General features: G+C 42.4%; 1 protein-coding gene across 5 annotated transcripts in view; it reads right to left on the bottom strand.

Annotated features, from left to right (window-relative positions):
- Positions 1-21,222, bottom strand: part of MCC (MCC regulator of WNT signaling pathway) — a 303,878-nt gene that overhangs the window by 263,331 nt on the left and 19,325 nt on the right. The window contains exon 2 of one of the 5 annotated variants that reach the window (XR_008698691.1): positions 16,022-16,371. The exons of the other annotated variants lie outside the window; for them this stretch is intronic. The gene's annotated coding sequence lies outside the window, so the exon portion shown is untranslated. Of the gene's footprint in view, positions 1-16,021; positions 16,372-21,222 lie in introns of those variants that run through there. 5 annotated transcript variants of the gene reach the window in all.

Below are 21,222 nucleotides of genomic sequence, written 5' to 3'. Positions count from 1 at the left end.
AAAATGGATGGAAGAGCTATTGAGATCTTCCAAGTATCTCCACAAAAGACATACTGTGACCAAAAAGCATCTGAAAAGATGCTCAACATTACTAATTCTTAGAGAAATACAATGAGGTATCACACCAGTCAGAGTGGCCATCATCAAGGAGTCTGCAAATGTGTCAGGAATTCAGGGGAGAGGAAAAGAATTAAAAAGAGTCTACAAACAATAAATGCAGGAGATGGGGTAGAGAAAAGGGAACCCTCCCACACTGGTAGTAGGAATGTAAATTACTACAACCACTATGGAGAACAGTATGGAAGATCCTTACATACTAAAAACAGAAGCACCATATGATCCATCAGTCCCACTCCTGGGCATATATCCAGAGAAAACCATAATTTGAAAAGATACATGCACTGCGATGTTCACTGCAGCACTACTTAAAATAGCCAGGACATGAAAGCAACCTAAATGCCCATCAACAGAGGAATGGGTAAAGAGGTGATACACACATATACAGTGGGACACTAGAACATAAAACATAAGCCACGAAAAGCAATGAAGTAATGCCATTTGAAAGCAACGTGGATGAACCTAGAGACTGTCATACTAAGTTAAACAAGTTAGACCGAAAAAGACAAACATCATATTACTTATATGTGGAATATACAAAAAAATTATACAAATGAACTTATTTATGAAACAGAGTCACAGACCTGGAACACACTTATAGTTACCAGAAGAGAAAGGTGGGGGGAGAGATAGATTAGGAATTTGTGATTAGCATATACACACTACTACATGCAAGACAGATAATCCACAAGGACCTACTGTGTAGCACAGGGAACTTCTGCTCGATATTCTGTAATAACCTATATGGGAGAAGAATCTGAAAATAAGTAGATGTATATGTAAAACAGAATCACTTTGCTGTATCCCTGAAACTAAGACAATCAACTATACTCCAAGATAAAATAAAAATTAAAGTTAAAAAATTAAAAGTTTAAAAATTAAACTTTAAAGTACAATCTATAGAAAACCAAAGGTGTATTCTCCTAATATTCCCTCAAACAAAGACACTCTCTAGATGCCCTGTACTTTCAGGCCTCTTAAATCTCTTTAGCGTATGACTATGAATACAGATTCCCAGTAAAAACAATGTCAATTCCATGGATCTAGGCACATTACTACTTGTACTTTCTCCAACTATTACATTTGCCATCAGAAAGGGGGAAAGTCAAAGAAATTACTCTTAGCTTGGGTTGACAAGGATTATTACTATTTTTGGATGTCAGGCAATTATTCATATGTAGGTCACCTTTACTCACTGCAAACTCTTTAGGGCTGAGCCCATCTTTTATGCTTTATTTCCTATCGCCATACATTTTAAAAGATGACACCAAATACGAGCAGTTATTGTTTACTAAGTACTTACGTGCAAATATTTATACTCATCATCTTAGTCCCCACAATGACTCTGAAAGGGAAAGATGGTTGTCTCTGTTTTATAAAAGTAAAGAAACTGAAGGAAAAGTAACTAGTCCTCAGTTAGCTAGGACTAGTTTGGTGCTAAAGAAGTTCTCAAACTTGGATATGAATCAGAATCACTTGGAGAGGGCTCCCCTGGTGACTCAGTGGTAAAGAAACTACCTGTCAATGCAGGAGACCTGGGTTCGATCCCTGTTCCAGGAAGATCCCACCTGCCACAGAGAAGCCGAGTCCGTACACCGTGATTACTGAGACTGCTCCAGAGCCCGAGAGCTGCAACTACTGAAGCCCAAGTGCCCTAGAGCCCGTGCTTCTCTATAGGAGAAGCCGCTACAAGGAGTCTGCACATCGCACCTAGAGAGCAGCCCTCACCCGCCACCACAAGAGAAAAGCCTGCACAGCAGGAAAGACCCAGCACAGCCAAAAGTAAAGTTAATAAAAAATAATCACCTGGAGAGGTTGTTTAAAAAAAATTCCTGGGCCTACCTCCTGATTTTCAGATCCAGCAGGTTTGGAATGGGGAGACAGTACTTTGCATTTCTAACAAGTACCCCCATGATGGTCACACCGTTGGTCCAGGGACCACCCCTTGAGACCCCCCAAGACCTTGCAGAAGGTTCCATGTGTATGCAGGAAGTGCAGAAGGTTCTGTCAGACAAGTGTATTTCCCTTGGTTCTGTCTCATCACAACAAGGATTTGGAGTGACGGACATTAAAGCCCCCTCGGCGTGTCACAGCTCTCGGGTCTTGGACAGACCGTGTTACAGCTCTCAGGTCTCGAATGGACCGTGTTATAGCTCTTAGACAAGTCAGTGTTACAGCTCCGTGTTACAGCTCTATTTTATAGATAATAGCAGGAAAATCCATCCTTGAGGCGTGAGGGCATGTCAACCCAAAGATGCAAAGAGAAGAGTGCCCAAGCACACGGGAGAGAGAGACCCCCAGCCCTTTGACTCCTCTTTTTATATGTTTTTTCTCCCCCCTTGGGCCTGCCCTATGTAAACTGGGCTAGCCAGGAGTGCTGTTTGTTCTACCTGAGGTCCTCACTCTGGTCCTCGGACCTTCCTTTGTTCTATTTTCATGGGCTTTTCCCTTCCTTGTCTTTTAGCCACCGCCATTCTAGACTCCTGTTTCCCATTCTAAGTACCTAACAGTTCCATGTGTATGCAGGAAGTAACTGCAGGCTAACAGAGCCTCCATTTACATGGAGGAAAAAGGTTGGAATTTTGGCATATTTTTCAAAATTTAATTTGAGAAATGCTTTTTCCCATTTGGGTATTTTTCTACTCTCCATCCATTCCCTTCAAAAAAAACCTAAGTCAGTTACAGCATCATCAGTGCATGTGTAGAACAACCACCACTATCCACCCCCATCCTGGCAGAAAAGAGCTGGCAAGACCCTAAGTCTCCAGAGTTCTTCACCTGGTGGGGAGGGAGGGGGTATTCTCAAGTTAGGAAAGAGCAAGCAAAGAGATTGGCCCTAACAATTAGAACGCTAGTGTCTCTTTTAAACCAACCAACAGTTTAGCAGCATCTGCTGGAGTCAGTGCAGATAGCTCTCCAACTTGACTAGTTAGGACAGATTGCAGCTAAACCTAAATGATGGTGATGGGAGAACCATTCACGGGAATGGAAGCTGAAAGCAAAAGAGCAGGACATGGGATGTACCAAAAAAGACATCTTCTCAGTACATTAACTCTGGATCAGATACTGGCTGCCATGCCCAAGAATCATTGCTGGGTTACTATTGATTAATCAATAGTGGCCCTGACTCCCTCGGATAGCTGAAGAGCTATGGGTTTGATGTAACAAACCTCCACCTAGTAAGCTGCAAAAGTGGCATTGTTAAGACACTGCACTTTCAAATTGTTTAAAACTCCCACTGAGAAGCACACATGTCCAGCACCATTTCATTTCTCACAGTAACATAACTCGAGGACAGGGTGAAAAGACAGCAATAATTTGACTGCAGGGAAGCCATTCTGAAAAGTAAAAGCTGTAATACAGCTATCACCTAAGGGGTGATCTCCAGGAGCATCTTAATTTTCTGGAGACATTTATGGTGCTACAGAAAACAGCTTGACTCTTGCATATCAGTTCCACACAGAGGCAAACCTCACACCTCAAAGTGACAAATGCAAAATAACTGGAGGAAGTGAAAAACGAAAGGAAGGTAGGCCAGTGGACTTATATTTGAAGGAAGAAAAAAGAAAAAACTTCTAATAACAAGTAGAAGCCAAACCGTGTGACTGCCTAAGCCATGCATCTGATTTGGTCTTTTAACCTCTCCTTTTACAGGGATGTTCTGGGAAAGACAAGCAGATTTTAGTCCTCTTTGGAAACAAAAATGAAAGGATCCTCGGGGATGTGGTTTTCTGTATTTAATAGGGTTTATAGCATAAATGTCCACTACAAATGCTTTCTTAGGCCAGCACACATAATTGGCGAGCCTATGGAAGAATGAGAATCCCACCCACACTGCTGGTAGGATTGTAAAATGGTACAATCGCTCTGGAAAACAGTTTTGAAGTTTCTTAAAACGCTGAATACCTACTTTCCATGTGACCAGCTATTAGGTTCTCTTAGGTCTTTACCCAAGAGAAATGATACAGCATGTGTCCTGTATCGCATGCTATATGCAAATGTTAACAGCAAATTGATGTGTAAGGTCCTCAAAATGGAAACAGTTCAGACGCCCTTGAACAGATGAATGAACAAACTGTGATACATTCATACAATGGAAGGTACTCAGCAACAAGGAATGAATTACTGATACATGCAACATGGATGAGTCTAAAAATTATGCATGAAAGAAGCCAGACCAAAAAAAAACAGGACATATTGTAAGATTCCCTTTACATGAAATTCAATAAAATACAAATTAAATTAATATAGAGTGACACAAAGCAGATCAGCAATTGTCTAGGAAAGACAAGGGGAATGGAGAGAGGGGAGGGGCGAGAGAAAAAGTTCTGGGGATGATGGATATGTTCCGAGTCTTGATTGCAGTAATGGTTTCATGGATAGATGTGTGTATACATATACATATATTTCTAAAACTGTGCACCTTAAGTATGTGCAGTTCATTGTCAATTACATCTCAAATTTCTTTCTTTCTTTTTTTTTAAAAAAAAGCATACATATTTAGATCTTTCAAGTACTGAGCAGGAGAAGGTTTAGATTCCAGTGGCTAAACTACACAGAAAAATTAAACTCTGTAATTCTAATCTAGACTTCACATAAACCATTATGCAATATTTCAGGAGCCTTGACCTCTCTATATGTACTTAAATGTGGGAAGAGCACTGCTCCTGCTTGGCAATGTGCCGACGGCATCAGTCATGGGTCAAGCACCTAAAAGCTCTGGAAATTATTACCTCTCAGTTCTAAAACCAGCTCAATGAACTTAAAACCTTTCCTCCATCTTAGTTACTATACTAGCCCACAGAGGTCTGGTGAGGTTAATGGAGAGGTTAAAATATTCAGGACTCACATTCTATGCGAGCTGTTCTCATCTACCTTAGCTATTACAAAAGCACATATGTCCCCCTGCATTCACATCATGCTTTAAGTGTCTGCCAACTACTAACCCGTGGGCCAAATCCATGTCAGAGGGTGTTTTTGTACAGCCTGTAAGCTAAGAAGAGTTTTTACATTTTTAAATGGTTGGAAAGAAAACCAAAAGATTATCCCAAGACATGCAAAAATTATATAAATTTCAAATTTCAGTGTTGGTATATGTCAAAACACAGCTACACACACTTGTTTGTTATGTTGTCTATGGCTGTGTATCCCCTACAATGACAGAGTAGTTGTGACAGAGACCATAAGACCCAAAGTTAAACTATGTGCTATATGGCGTTTTCCAGAAAACTTGTGCTTTCCCTGGCCCTAGACCCAAGTCCTACATGCGGCTGAGCATTTTGTGACTGGAATTGAATGAATCCCAAAATGAATTCCAGAGACAGGCAATTGTCCTGAAAATTGCCGAGTGGTACCCAACTGGTACCTGTGAAATGAAAATATGTCCTGCCATATTAATAAACAAGAAATGTCCCAACCACCAGGGATTTCTGGCCTCCACATGTGAATGAGAGCTCTCGAAACTCGGATGCAGCGATGCTGCCACCCCCTGCGGTGACTGCTGAGGAGCTGGGGGACCGCAAGGAGCAGGGTGAACGAGGAAACAGGATGGGCCCCGATAGCTGAGGAGCATGTGAAAGGGGTGGATTCAGCGAGCCCAGAGGCCTGCAGCTTCCCGCACACAGAATGCTGAATTCCTTAACTTGATACCTGATCCTTGATGTTCGGGCAGCCTGCTGCCTTTGCTGCAAACCTGTATATAGCCTGACTTGCCCTCCTGCCTCCCTGAAGCAGTTTTCTCAGCTACTGAGATGCTGTCTCCTGGGCTCCAAGTCCTGAACATTCCCACCAAATACAATAACTTCACTTCCAGGTTGTGACTATGTTTTTTTAGTTGACATATCCCTGGGTTGGGAAGACCCTCTGGAGAAGGCGAAGGTTGCCCGTGCCAGTAATCTGGCCTAGAGAATTTCATGGACTACATGTATAGTCCATGGGGTTGCAAAGAGTCAGACACAACTGAGCGACTTTCACTTTCTGTTACAGATGCTTCTCCTCGTTCAAAGCAAGGCTATGATGTCACGGGAGGCGCCCCCAACTTCAATGCTGGCTCAGGCAGGGACAGAGCAGTGCCTATGGGGCTATGCTTTCAGTAACACAGCCTCCCAACATACATCCCCTTCTTTACTTTACAATAGGTTCTCAGAGCAGCTGTAAAGATTTCAGGCTGCTTCCAACTACTAAATGAGTTGGGGCTCCTTGGGTTGAAGTTCCCAAGACAATCTGAGATAATTTAAGTGAAAAAGCTGATGACTTAAAAAATATTGACAAACTAAAAGTTGAGGAGTTAGCTGGTTTATATATAAGTTTTGAAACAAAGGGCAGGTAGTCTGAACATCAAAAGATTATTGTTAATTAAAGGAAAATCACTTATCTCAAGTTAAGGAATTTAGCACTTTTCTGTGCATATGAAAGTGCAAGAGTCTGGGCTCACTGAAATCATTCCTTTGATATGCACCTCACGTATCTGGAGCCAGTATCCTGTATTTTCTCTTCCTGAGTTTACTCAGAGCTCACCATGGGAACCGGCTGCAGTCTGCTGAAGGCTGCTGCTAAGTCACTTCAGTCATGTCCGACTCTGTGCGACCCCATAGATGGCAGCCCACCAGGCTTCATCGTCCCTGGGATTCTCCAGGCAAGAACACTGCAGTGGGTTGCCATTTCCTTCTCCAATGCATGAAAGTGAAAAGTGAAAGTGAAGTCGCTCAGTCGTGTCCGACTCTTGGCGACCCCATGGACTGCAGCCTACCAGGCTCCTCCATCCATGGGATTTTCCAGGCAAGAGTACTGGAGTGGGGTGCCATTGCCTTCTCTGCTGCCGAAGGCTAGATGCAGGTATTCTTTCCTTCCTGAGTTTCCTCAGGGCTCACCTAGGGCTGCAGTCAAGATGGGCTTCCCTGGAGGCTCAGACAGTAAAGAATCCCCATGTGATGTGGGAGACCTGGGTTCCACCCGGGTTGGGAAGATCCCCTGGAGGCAGTCATGGCAACCCACTCCAGTCTTCTTGCCTGAAGAATCCCATGGACCGAGGAGCCTGGCGGGCTACAGTCCACAGGGTCACAAACAGTCGGACAGGACAGAGTGACTAAGCATAATCATTGATGACTGTGACATCCTTTGTTTACCAATATGGCAGGAAATATTCCATTTCTAAAAGTCAACCAACTCACTTTCCATCCTTTCTAAGTACACCGCTCCTTTTGGAGCTTGAGGACCCTGAGCAGGAAACAGTGCTCATTTCCTGACTATATCCTTCCCTCCACTTCTCCTGCTTCCCTCCCTCATTGGAGACCAGTCCCTCCCGGGTTCATAGGCCTCCAGAGTTAACAGTTCCCATGATTCAGAGACAAACCAGGAGTAGAACATATTCCATTTCCAAATGCCCAGGATATGGGCCCAATTAAGCAGCATAAAGGAGTGAGGGGTGGTGCCTAGAAAACGGGGACAGAGAGGCCTAGGTAACATTTTAAGCATTCACCTGGCCTGCTGTAACACAGGCAGGGAGAACACACTAAAGAAATTTAGTAGGAACAACAGGAAGTCTCCTTTCAAGGACAAGTCCCATAAGACTCTCACACTATGGGCTATCTTAGGGATTTGATTTCAACTTTTATTAAAACCCTAGGTCCTAACCCTACACCAAACTCTAGAAAAAACTGAGTTTCTTTTTTATATCTCCTCTTCGCTTCATTCCTTCTCCTGGAACCTGAAATATATCTACTTGTGGGTTCTGGTTTAGGTGCCTATCACCTCCACCTTCCGTTTACATTTCTTCTTGCTCCTTTCCCCTTTCCCACTCTACTTTCTCAAAACACACACACACACACACACACACACACACACCAGTACCACTAGTGCCACAAAAGTAATCGCCTCCTGGAAAAAAACCTAGCGGGTGGAGTCAGTCTATATGTTCATTCTCCTAAAGTGGGGTCTTGTTTACCCAGCAACAATCAATTACACTATTTACAGAGGCATTACCCAACCCAGCAGAGCTCCTTACAGAGGTAGCCAGAGGTGGTCCTTGGAAATTCCCATTATCTTCCATCAGGTTTGATTCGTACTTATTTGGGAGAGGGGTGGGCAATCGCACCGCACGCTTACTTTCAAGGACGTCTTAGCACTTACAAAGCCTTTGTGAACACCTTGTTGCCTTGGAGGTGGTCTTCACACTCCCAGCATGGGATCAGGTAGAAACAAGAACAATTTAAGAGATCAGCGAGGAGCTCAAGCCACCACACCAGGTAGTGGAATCTCGGCCTGGGAAGCAGGTCACATTTTGAGGCCAGGGCAAACCACTGTTCTCTTTCACTTTGCTTTTTAAATAAGGGCCTAAGTCACTGGCCAGTTGGCAAAGGGGCTTGGGCCAAGAATAAACTGGGTCACAGAGTCCTGCACAGACTTGACTTGGCCAACAGTTAGCTAATTAAGAGAACTTAGCGATGACTGCATTATTACAGATTCCAGCAGGACCGGTTGAGCGCTCGGTCTCCATGGCTCTTTTCTTCCTATCCGCCCACAACAGCCCTTCTTCACATCTCAGTTCTAGTTTCTCCCCTCTTTAACCTCTGCCCTGGACAACACCATCAACCCTCGTGGACGCCAACAGCACGACTCCCCAAGAGGCTCAACCCAAACACAGTGACATCTCAATTCATCCCCACACCTCTAAATCCTGTCTCGTCTTCAGCAAAATATGCCCCTCCCCAAACTAAGCTTATATAAAATAGGTAAATAGACAGTAAACATACATGATCAGAATAACTGTGGGAAGTAAAGAGGGCGGTGCTGCCATCCCCATGCTGCAGACGGGCCCAGCCCCCTGCCCCGGGGCTTCCTCCTGACCTCCCGCTCAGTGGTCACACCAAAACCCCGGGGTGTGCTGAGACAGGCTGCAACATGGATGGCCCTTGAAAACATCACACTAAGTGAAAAGCTAACACAACAGACCACACAATATACGGTTTCTAAAACAGGCAAATCCATACCGACAGAAGTGGATTCAGAGTCTCCAAGGAGGGTAGAAGGCAGGGAGTGACTGCTAATGGGGCTTCTTTCAGGAATGACGAAAATATTCTAACATTAGATTATGGTGATGGTTACACATTCTTGTAAATGTACAAAAACCACTGAATTGCACACTTTGGGTAAATTGTATCATGTATGACTACCTTAATAAAGCTATTAACACTTCTATACTTATATGTAACAGCTAAAACAATACAGGTCTGCTGAAACAGGACTAATTTTAAAGTAGAATGAAAGGAGCCTATGATTAAAAAAAACAAAACCTAGCTACATCTTCAACCCCGTTCTGCTCCTCTCCTTTGTGATCGCTTACTTACCCAATCCTGTCACATTTGTAGCCAATGTTTTCCTCATCTTCATCCACACCCAATTTCTACAAACCTGGGTGAGTAAAACCCTTCCTTAACTTCTTCCTGAGCACCACGTCTCCCTATCCAAACACTCCTATACAAATATGTTCAAAATTCCTCTTCCACAAAGCACCATTTCCTGTGCCACATTCCTGCTAAAACTCTGCAATGATTTTTCCTGGAGCAGCCAAGGATACTAGTTCCCAGTTCAGCATGGAACACACACAGGTCCTCCAGAGGCAAGCTGAGCCCTAGCCTTTCCCATTCATCCAGGTCTCGCATCACGCTAGCAGACATCCATGGCCTGTGTAATCCATGGGGTCGCAAAGAGTTGGACATGACTGAGCAACTTCCACTAGGACCTGGACCTCATGCTAGTTTGCTCAGCTCCCCCTACCCATGCCCACACAGCACGAGCACTACAGAAACCCCTTCCTCCTGCTCACGGAAGTCCCTCAAGATGGACCGCCCTCACCAATCTCCCTTGACTGCTCCAGCCCCTAATGTTGTTTCTCTCAACACCTGGCATTCACAAGTCTGTATGCTTTACCTGATACTTAGATAACAAGAAAATGTGTTCTGTCCCCCAGTGAGGGCCGAACAACAGCTCCGGCTGGTAGATGACATTACCTCTTCTCTGTCCTCCTTCCACCCAGTGGCTATAGAATACTGTTATACACAAAGTATCACTCAACTGTTAGAGATGGCCCTGAGTGCCTTAGAAATGACAGTTCACTCATTGACTGTCTAAAAAACTTTTTAGTTTGGAAAGTGGATTTTTCTTAAATCACCCATTAATCTTTGGTTATCTGTAAACAATTATAACTGGCTTCTAGAAAGGTTCCATATACTCAGTTTAAAGGGAACAAAACATCGGTTAAGACAGACCAGTTTGGAGAGGCCAACAATTTAATCCATAAAGAAAGCTGAGTGCTGAAGAACTGTTGCTTTTGAATTATGATGCTGGAAAAGACTCCCAAGAGTCCCTTGGACTGCAAGGAGATCAAACCAGTCAATCCTAAAGGTAATCAATCTTGGATATTCATTGGAAGGACTAATGATGAAGCTGAAACTCCAATACTCTGGCCACTTGATGCAAAGAGCTGATTCACTGGAAAAGACCCTGATGTTGGGAAAGAATGAGGGGAAGGAGAAAAGGGGGGTGGCAAAGGATGAGACGGTTGGATGGTATCACCGACTCAATGGACATGAGTTTGAGCAAACTCTGGAAGACGGTGAAGGACAGGGAAGCCTGCTGTGCTGCAGTCCATGGGGTCGAAAAGAGTCAGACATGACTTAGTGTGAACAACAACAACCCTAATTGGTTAGTACAGAATACAAGGACAGGAGTATGAACATTGACTGGTGTTACCTCTAAGGGCCAGACTTTCTTCTCAAAGATGAGAAGGCAAGGAAGAAGCAAAGGGTACCAGAGGGACAATCAGAGAATGGCAGCAAAAATTAAAAACAGTGAAGGGAGCAAAGGAAATAGCAGGACTGGGGTGGGTGAGGACTTGACAGAAAAAACAGGGATGAAGAAACCAAAGTGAGACCAGCTTCACATACTGGAGGGAGACAGAATACTGATTCTCTGCTTGCAAAGATCTGTGCATCACCAGCAGATAAGCTCCTTTCTGGAGTCAGAGCACTTCATTCTTTCCAGGTGGGGACTGGGTCCTTTGACTCCAACAGGCTCAACCTCTGGGAACCAGAGGCCACTGAACTCTTTGCTATAAGCTTTTTCAAAGAAAACCTTAAGTTTAAAGAATGCTTATGTGGCTCAACTTCTATCTCTCAAACTTCATTCCTGAGATGCTAACACTTCAAAAAAAGCACTTCCTTCATATCTTTAGCGTGTTTTTAATGTGTTTTTTCCACACTGACAGACAAATTATGAAATGGTGGTAGTGCTCTAAATCTGATTAATGTTATTCAGGGACTCCCACAAACTGTTTGCCATTTATTACCCTTGTTAATTAGGAGCTGGAAGGTCTTTATCTGCTCCAACCTAGAGTCACATGCCCAGGATGGCGCTTTACTAAAAGCAGGACTCCTAGCTAATACTGTTAATGAGTTTAGCACTGCCAAAATGTCAGTGGTCTTCTATTTGGTCAGAAAGGGCCTAATTTATCTAGTTCAGCTGCCCTCAGTAATTTTCATGGAAATGTCAGAGCAGCAATCAGGAGAATGGCAATAAAGATGATTACTAGAGCACCCCACTGACAGACTGCTTTTATTTTTCTTTCATCACTGCGAGATTTAGTTCAGAGATAAGGCAGAGTACACAGAGCTCAGTATCAAAACATGTCCATGTATTTTGTCTGGGGTACAATTACATTTTGAAGTTCTGAAACATATAAGATATAGAAGATGCACTATAGAAAGAAGAGAGTGTAAGAAAATGTTTTATGGGGAGATTCAGAAGAGCAAGGAGGTTTAACAAACGTTGCTTCCATTCATGAAAAATCTTAGGATGCTAAATATGGGCATCTGAAAGAGCTAGATCTAGATTGCTTTCATCACTTTTGCACTAAAAATGTTTGCTTATGACTTACTCAACACAAAATAAAAATAGCTTCCTTCTTTAGCAATTTCAATTTACCATTCTTATATAAGCGTGTGTGCGTGCGTGTGTGTGTGTATGTGTGGTCAGTTGCTCAGTCATGTCCGACTCTCTGCAACCCCATGGGCTGTAGTCTGCTAGGCTCCTTAGTCCATGGAATCTTCCAGGCAAAAATACTGGTTTGCCTTTTCCTACTCCAGAGGATCTTCCTAAGCCAGGTCTCCTGCTTTGTAGGCAGATTCTTTACCATTTGAGCACCAGGAAGCCCACAACAGTGGTACCTTTGTTGCAGCTGTTGAACCTACACTGATACATCATAATTACTCAAACTCCATGTTCACATTCTGGTTCACTCAATATTGAATATCTATGAGTTTGGACCATCGCATATTGACATGTATACACTGTTATAGTATTATATTGAGTATTTTCACTGCCCTAAAAATCCTATGTACTCCACCTATTTATCTCTCCTCCCCAATCCCTGACAACACTGATATTTTTCTTTCCCGAAGGTTTTATCTTTTCCAGAATGTCATATAGATGAGGTCATATAATATGTACTCTTTTCAGATTTTAGTAATATACATTTAAAGTTCCTCCATGTCTTTTCATGGCTTGACACCTCACTTCTTTTCAGCACTGATTAACGTTCCATTGTCTGTATGTACCACAGTTATCCATTCACCTACTGAAGGACAGCTTGGTTGCTTGCAACTTTTGGCAATTATGGATAAACTTTCTATGAACACATGTGTGCAGATTTCTGTGTAGACAGAGGTTTTCAAGTCCTTTGGGTGAATACCAAGGAGAGTGATTGCTGGACTGTATGGTATGAGTACATATGTTACTCTTGTACCAGGGGATCTTCTTAACCCAGGGTTCAAATCTGCTTCTCTTGCATTGGCAGGCAGATTCTCTTTACCACTGTGCCACCTGGGAAGTCCCTTATATAAGCTTCAGTTCAGTTCAGTTGCTCAGTCGTGTCCGACTCTTTGCAACCCCAGGAATCGAAGCTTAGGTAGTAACAAATGTAATCAGTCTGAAGTCAGTAATGGATAGATAACAAGGCTGTTCACCTTCAGGTCATGTCAGAACATGGGAAGCACACATTGACACTCATTGCAACAGAAATGAGGGAGAAAGCCCATCTATGGGTGTTGATGTGAGGAACTGGACCCAGTCTTTCACTGACAGAATTTCAAAACTCACCCTGGGGACACATCACATTAATTCTAATTATGGTGGAAAACTGAAAGTGAAAGACGCTCAGTTGTGTCCAACTTTTTACAAGCCCAAGGACTATACACAGTCCATGGAATTCTCCAGGCCAGAACACTGGAGTGAGTAGCCTTTTCCTTCTCCAGGGGGTCATCCCAACCCTGGGATCGAACCCAGGTCTCCTGCATTGCAGGTGGATTCTTTACCAGCTGAGCCACAAGAGAAGCCCAATTATGGTGGGAAAGGATAGGTAAAATGAAGGATAAAGAAAATAAAGCGCTTAGTCTAGTTCCTGACAGCTGACCTCATAAGGAATCAACATTCCAGGCTCCCAAGATAACTACCGTCATCTAAGACAACTAAGGTCATCCTTTGGACACCCACCCTAGTCTCTCCCAACACTCTTTACCCCATCTAATAGGCCATAAACATGCTCATGGTTTCTGAAGCCAGGCCAATTTTAACTTTTCAACTTACTAGAAGAAGAGGCAGAGAAAAGGAAAAATATACCCATTTGAACGCAGAGTTCCAAAGAATAGCAAGGAGAGTTAAGAAAGCCTTCCTCAGTGGTCAATGCAAAGAAAAAGAGGAAAACAATAGAATGGGAAAGACAAAAGATCTTGTCAAGAAAACTAGAGATAACAAGGGAATATTTCAAGCAAAGATGGGCACAATAAAGGACAGAAATTGTATGGACCTAACAGAAGCAGAAGATAGTAAAAAGAAGTGGCAAGAATACACAAAAGAACTGTACAATAAAGATCTTCATGACCCAGATAATCACAATGGTATGATCACTGACCTAGAGCCAGACATCCTGGAATGCGAAGTCAAGTAGGCCTTAGGAAGCATCACTATGAACAAAGCTAGTGGAGGTGATGGAATTCCAGTTGAGCTATTTTACATCCTAAAAGATAATGCTGTGAAAGTGCTGCACTCAATATGCCAGCAAATTTGGAAAACAACAATGGCCACAGGACTGGAAAAGGTCCGTTTTCATTCCAGTCCCAAAGAAAGGCAATGCCAAAGAATGCTCAAACTACTGCACAGTTGCACTCATCTCACATGCTAGTAAAGTAATGCTCAAAATTCTCCATGCCAGGCTTCAACAGTACGTGAATTGTGAACTTCCAGATGTTCAGGCTGGTTTTAGAAAAGGCAGAGGAACCAGAGATCAAATTGCCAACATCTGTTCAATCATCGAAAAAGCAAGAGAGTTCCAGAAAAACATCTATTTCTGCTTTATTGACTATGCCAAAGCCTTTGACTATGTGGATCACAACAAACTGTGGAAAACTCTTCAAGAGATGGGAATACCAGACCACCTAACTTGCCTCTTGAAAATCTGTATGCAGGTAAAGAAGCAACAGTTAGAACTGGACATGGAACAACAGACTGGTTCCATATTGGGAAAGGAATATATCAAGGCTGTATTTTATCACTCTGCTTATTTAACTTATATACAGAGCACATCATGAGAAACGCTGGACTGGATGAAGCACAAGCTGGAATCAAGATTGCCGGGAGAAATATCAGTAATACCAGATATGCAGATGACACCACCCTTATGGCAGAAAGTGAAGAACTAAAGAGCCTCTTGATGAAAGTGAAAGAAGAGAGTGGAAAAAGTTGGCTTAAAACTCAACATTCAGAAAACTAAGATCATGGCATCTGGTCCCATCACTTCATGCCAAATAGATGGGGAAACAGTGGAAACAGTAACAGACTTTATTTTGGGGGGCTCCAAAATCACTGCAGTGAAATTAAAAGATGCTTACTCCTTGGAAGGAAAGTTAAAAAGCAGAGACATTACTTTGCCAACAAAGGTCCATCTAGTCAAAGCTTGCTTTTTCCAGTAGTCATGTATGGATGTGAGAGTTGGACTATAACAAAAGCTGAGCACCAAAGAATTGATGCTTTTGAACTGTGGTGTTGGAGAAGACTCTTGAGAGTTCCCTGGACTGCAAGGAGATCCAACCAGTCAACCCTAAAGGAAATCAGTCCTGAATATTCATTGGAAGGACTGATGCTGAAGCTGAAACTCCAATACTCTGGCCACCTGATGTGAAGAAGTGACTCATTGAAAAAGACCCTGATGCTGGGAAAGGTTGAAGGCAGGAGGAGAAGGGGACAACAGAGGATGAGATGGTTGGATGGCATGACTGACTCTATGGACATGAATTTCAACAAGCTCTGGGAGTTGGTGATGGACAGGGAGGCCTGGCATGCTGCAGTCCATGGGGTCGCAAAGAATTGGACACAACTGAGTGACTGAACTGAACTGAGAAGAATTAGAGAATATGGTAACAAGGCCCCTGCTTAGAAAGCTGAGAAATGGAAATACCAAATTCCGTGTGACCTGAGTTATATCCCTAACTTCCATCCATGCTAACTTCCAAGTAGCTGCATACAAAAGGAAGTTTTGTGTTAGACTCTTTGCGACCCCACGGACTGGGGCCCACTGGGCTCCTCTGTCCATGGGATTTCCAAGGCAAGAATACTGGAGTGGGTTGCCATTTCCTTCTCCAGGGGATCTTCCTGACCCAAGGATCAAACCCAGGTCTCCTGCACGGTAGGCAGATTCCTTACCACCTGAGTCACCAGGGAAGCCCTCTACTTTTTTCAATGAAAGGGCCCCAATACTACAAAAATAGATGTTTAAGAAAAACCTTTGACAGAAAGGTAACTTTTTCACTTTACCTCTCAAATTTCCCTGCAAAAGAAAAACAAATATACAAATAAAAAATGGATATATATGAGTTTAATTTAATCTCCCCTTGGGGAAAATCACCAGTTTGCTGAGCATAACAATATCTGCGTCATTACATGTTCTATCAATTAGTCTAGCCTAACTAAGCAATTTAACAAAGTCTTTGACTGCAGCAGGCCTACTTAAATGATCAAGTATGTTTACTTTAAGATATGGAAATGTTTTTATCAAGAGGCCTTTGGATTTCCCAGCAGAGGCGCAGGGATGCAGGTCTGTGGACTCCGGTGTTATGGACTCCCCTGGCCGTGAGAAGTGTCGAGCTTCCTTGACTCAGCTTCCCCAGCGCTAACAATGACACAGCTGTCATCTCGTCTACCACGTACCTGGAACATGAGGTTCACAAGTTAAGTGTTAAGCACTGTGACCACAGGATGGTCTCCAGACTCATATCTTAAGTGGAAGACGGATAACAACACAGGCAAGAGACTTAGCTTATCAAGAAAAAACTATAAGGTGGTTCTAATGATCAGTCAGCTTTGCTTTAGTGAAAAATTTCCTACTGCAAAATTAAAAACAAAACTTGGTATCAACATCAGAAGTCAGGTGACCAACCATCCCAGTTTGCTCAGGACTATGAAGGTGTCTGCACTGAAATTCCTGAGCAGTCAGAGAGACAATTATCTCAACAGAAACTCAAATGAGTAAGAATATTCACATAATCAGACATGACTGATCAACTTCAAACTCAATTCTCTGCATTAAAAACTGGAGCTTGACCACCTTTAGCTCACATATATTTTATCTTCCTCTTGTTTTCTTTTTTTTTTTTTCTTTTTTAATCTTCAGTTTCACCAAAGAAAACTATGTCAAGATTTAGATATCTGAACTGGCAACTCGTTCGATGCACGATACTGGATGCTTGGGGCTGGTGCACTGGGACGACCCAGAGGGATGGAATGGGGAGGGAGGAGGGAGGAGGGTTCAGGATGGGGAACACATGTATACCTGTGGCGGATTCATTTTGATATTTGGCAAAACTAATACAATTATGTAAAGTTTAAAAAAAAAAAAGATTTAGATATCTGAGGCTCTGCCACTTACTCTGTGACCTTGGGTTAGTTTTTTAACCTCCCTATATCAAGAGGTTCCTCATCATGACAGGCACACAGTAAGCACCCAAAGATGAGCCAATAATATCATTTCTATTTAATACTGTAAGCCCAGGGCTATGACCATATTTTTTCTACTTGTGATTTTTAAATTTCACACCCATCATGTCTATAGTGTTTTCTCTTTTCTTCCCTTTGTAAAATCTTGGAAGAGCATACAAATACAATCAGGTTGATATGTTCTCCTTAATTCTTCTCCCTTTTTTTCTGGCAGACCTACATAAAAAATAAAGAAGCAATTTCATTTCTTTCTTCATTTTCAAATCAGGCCCTACCATGCTCAGTCAGAAAACTTTTAATAATAAAATATCACTATTCCTTTCTCAGTAATTTCTAATTACCAAGGAACTCTTGTCCATGTTAAGATATGTTTCCTTTTCCAACCGCTAAGCTAGCAAGAGGAAAAAGCTTATTAGGATTCAAGCAACATCAGTAACAAAATATAATTAGCTTCTTGGAATTTATGAGCCTATTCTTTCAACACAATACAGCAACTATTATTCTTTAAAAATGAATATGATAATGCACAGATTGCAAAGAAACACTTCAATGAATGAAGTAAGGGACATTACTCTCCTATCATATCTGACTAGGTTTCTTTTGTTTTGTTGTCCTTTATTCATTTGAGTTTTCAACCTCAAACTGATAAAACCATGGACTATAATGTGGGTAGGCGATGCAGAAATCACTAAAATGTAGTAATACGGACAAGGTGGCAGGTAAGTCTTGGGGCTCCCAGCAACAGGAACCGTAGAAATGGAGCAAGGAACTGTTTACACAAATTACTATTTCAAGGATGTGAAAACATTAATGAACTAAGGAGAGAGACTTCCCAATACTATGATAATAGAAAGGAAAATGAGAGAAACTCTTAATCTACTGTACTTAGCAGAATGGTACCCGAGGAGCTGAGAGTGACACTGGACAAACTTTTGGAGTAGAAAGAGAAACATACAATTTCTTCCAAAATCAGGATATTGATTAATTACCAATTACCAAATCAATGTCTAGTTCCTAGCAAACAGCAGGAGTGCCAGAATGTATGTCCCTTTCCTCTCCCAGCAAAGTTCCATTATCAGCTACAGCACATGATACAAGGGGATCACAGATATCCGACTCGCTCGGGGTTTTCTAAAAGCTGCCTGCAGGGAAAGCTCTGTAGATGAACAAGGAGATCTTGGGAGGTTTACACAAAGCTGAGAGCCATGGATTCCGTGCTCTATTCTGAGTCATGCCTTCAACACACAGGGTCTTTGTCAACTGGCTCTTCTTTGATTTTCTCATCTTGAAGTAGGTATTACAGAGGGCCAGCAGAAGAGCACATGCAGTGCCAGCCACTCCCAGGACTTAGAAGTTCGTAGGGGAGGAGAAAGTTAAGTTTGAGAAACAGGATGAAGCTACATTTTAAAGCACTTATTATGTGCTTGTAGAAACTAAATGCAACAGGATTTTTAGAAAAGAGGGATAGAGAGTAGGCATGAGGTGGTGCCAAGCAGAGTCAGCTGGACCAAATAAGGGCATTTTCATGATTAAACTGGATTAAGTAAAGAACTGCAAATAACACTGTGCAAATGGCCATGGCAATAAAGATCAGGAATCTCCTCCTCCATAATAATCAACTGGATGATGAAAGAAACAGTCATATGTAGGGTGGATAGGCTAATGAATCCTTCCTCCATGAAATACGCTCTGTTCCCTGTTTCTTTTCTTCAGACTCCCAGTTCGGCCTATCACGTTATGTTCCTAAATTTCACTCCTAATGGGCTGCCCTCCGGGTTCATCTGTACCACTGACATACAGAGGAGAGAAACAGGGTTTGCGTCTGTGCAGAGAAACGCCAGTGAGCCTGGCACACACGCACTGCTGAATATGGTACATCCACGGCCATATGAAGCAGTGTGGGCGGCTTCCAGAAGGTCACTGAAGAGCAGTACATCATCGGGACTTAGTTGAATCACACTACTAGACAACACCCATTTCCTCCTGCTGCCTCCATGCCTGTCCCAACAGGTAGCAGTGATTACAGAGGAGCATAAATCAGATTCCCGGCATTAGAAACTGGTCAGCTCCTTCTTGCACTTTGCTAAGAATGGTGTAATTCTTATCAAACCAACTTCCTCCAAGGAAAGGGAGAAACCAGAAGAGAAGCATCTGTGCTAAGCTGGGATCCTTTAATTTTTTTTTTTTTTTTAATTTTGTGTTGAGAAATAGGTGATAACAATGTTGTGATAGTTTCAGCTGGACAGCAAAGGGACTAAGCCATACATATACATGTATCCATTCTCCCACACACCCCACTCTCATCCGGTTGCCACATAACACTGAGCAGAGTTCCCTGTGCTGTTCAGTAGGTCCTTGTTGGTTATGGGATCATTTAATTTGGACTGAAGACACTTTTGAAGGCTAATGAAACTAAGGTCAGATGACCACACTGACAGCTATTTCCAATCATCAGTCAAGTTTCCACTACAATCCTTTGACGGGCCGAATAACGGACTATTGAAATCACTGTGTGTGAAGGTTTTACTCATACAAGTTCCCACCATCAAGTCTATTTTCATAAACCCTGATTTCTGAATGAATGCTATATCTTAGATTCAGAAAATATGTCTGCAATCAATGACATCTCTGGGCAAGAAACTGGGCTCTGACACCTCCCTGCCCCCACCTGGATTCCCAGCTTGGCTTTCAGCCTTCCAGAGAAGGGGGACAGGGGGTTTCACTCGCACAGCTTGGGATCCACCCTTCACTATCTGAAAACAGCAACACCTAAGGCCATCCCAGCAACCAAAGCCTCCAGGGTGGGCCACTGGATTCACAAACTCCTTAAAAGAAAAACTGAAACAAAGAAAAAAACCAAAGACACCCCAAAGCTACAAGTGGACCCTCCTCCATTCTGCCAAAATAGTTACTCCAATTACAAGAGTAAAATTGATTACATAGCAGGGTCCACCAAGCCAGTAGGTTAAATGTTGCTCTAGATTAGCATTTTGGTCACATCCACTTTAAACAAAAATTTATAAATAAAGGCTTTAACTGTAGACTTGCAACATAGCTCTATTTAAGGATTTCCAAGTAATCATTTTGTTGTTATTTATAGGAAGTCACCACCAACACAGAGAAAACCCTAGCAATTCGTAATGGTCACACTCAGTCAGAAAATAAAATTCAGCAGCTCCTATGATTAAAAAGGACTCCACTGGGCCTCAGGGACTGACTGAGCTTCCTACAATTAGACTGGTTCATGGAAGACTTTGGGACAATAGGTTAATATGAGATCATGCAGAGAAAGATAATGTCAACATACATACAAGAAAGGAACATTATTAGATGTTCAGGTGAAATATCCTTTTTAAATAAACCATTTTAAAATTTATTTCATTGGTGGTTAAAAAAAAAGGCAGGATAACTCGTCCTTTCCCATCCCCCACACCTTGATGGATCAGAAGGTCAAGGCCACAGTGGCCAGTTAGGCTGGCCCCAAAGGGTACCCGGCAGGGAGCTACACAGCAGCCACGCTGTCTCTCTGCACTCCTGCCCTCATGCCATCTGACGCCCAGCAGCCCTCCTTCACCACCTTACAGGCATTCTTAAATAAGCAGCGGGCAGAAGACTATGTGAACAGGCCAAGGTGGAACAACAGATGGTCCCAATTTATTTTAGCCAGTGTATTTGTTTTTTAATTGGCCTTTTCAGTCTTTACATTATTTTACAAAGATCACCCTAGGATCTCAAGATTCCCTTGTTTTTTCGTATTTAACACCAAATACCAACTCTGCATAAAACACTGTTCATTTCCTTCATTCACTCACATTTCTTTCTCTCTTTCCTCTCCCTATCTGCCTTAAATATGTAAGAAAACACAGTTATATAGGTGCATATTTATATGAGCAGAGAATTGAAAACCTAAATATTTCTTCAATAGCTATTATGGCATACAATATGGACTACTAGAGTTAATAAAATTCAAGTGTTTTTTTTTTTTTAAGTAATATATCAAGAGAAATTTGAGGAAAAAAAGATATAATACTGTGAAACTTAAGCATAATCCCTTAAAAAAAAATT

This window comes from Bubalus kerabau, chromosome 10 (assembly GCF_029407905.1).
Source record: "Bubalus kerabau isolate K-KA32 ecotype Philippines breed swamp buffalo chromosome 10, PCC_UOA_SB_1v2, whole genome shotgun sequence".
In the NCBI taxonomy this organism is placed as follows: domain Eukaryota; kingdom Metazoa; phylum Chordata; class Mammalia; order Artiodactyla; family Bovidae; genus Bubalus; species Bubalus kerabau.
The sequence above is the reverse complement of the archived record's forward strand: the minus strand, read 5'-3'. Positions and strand labels throughout refer to the sequence as shown.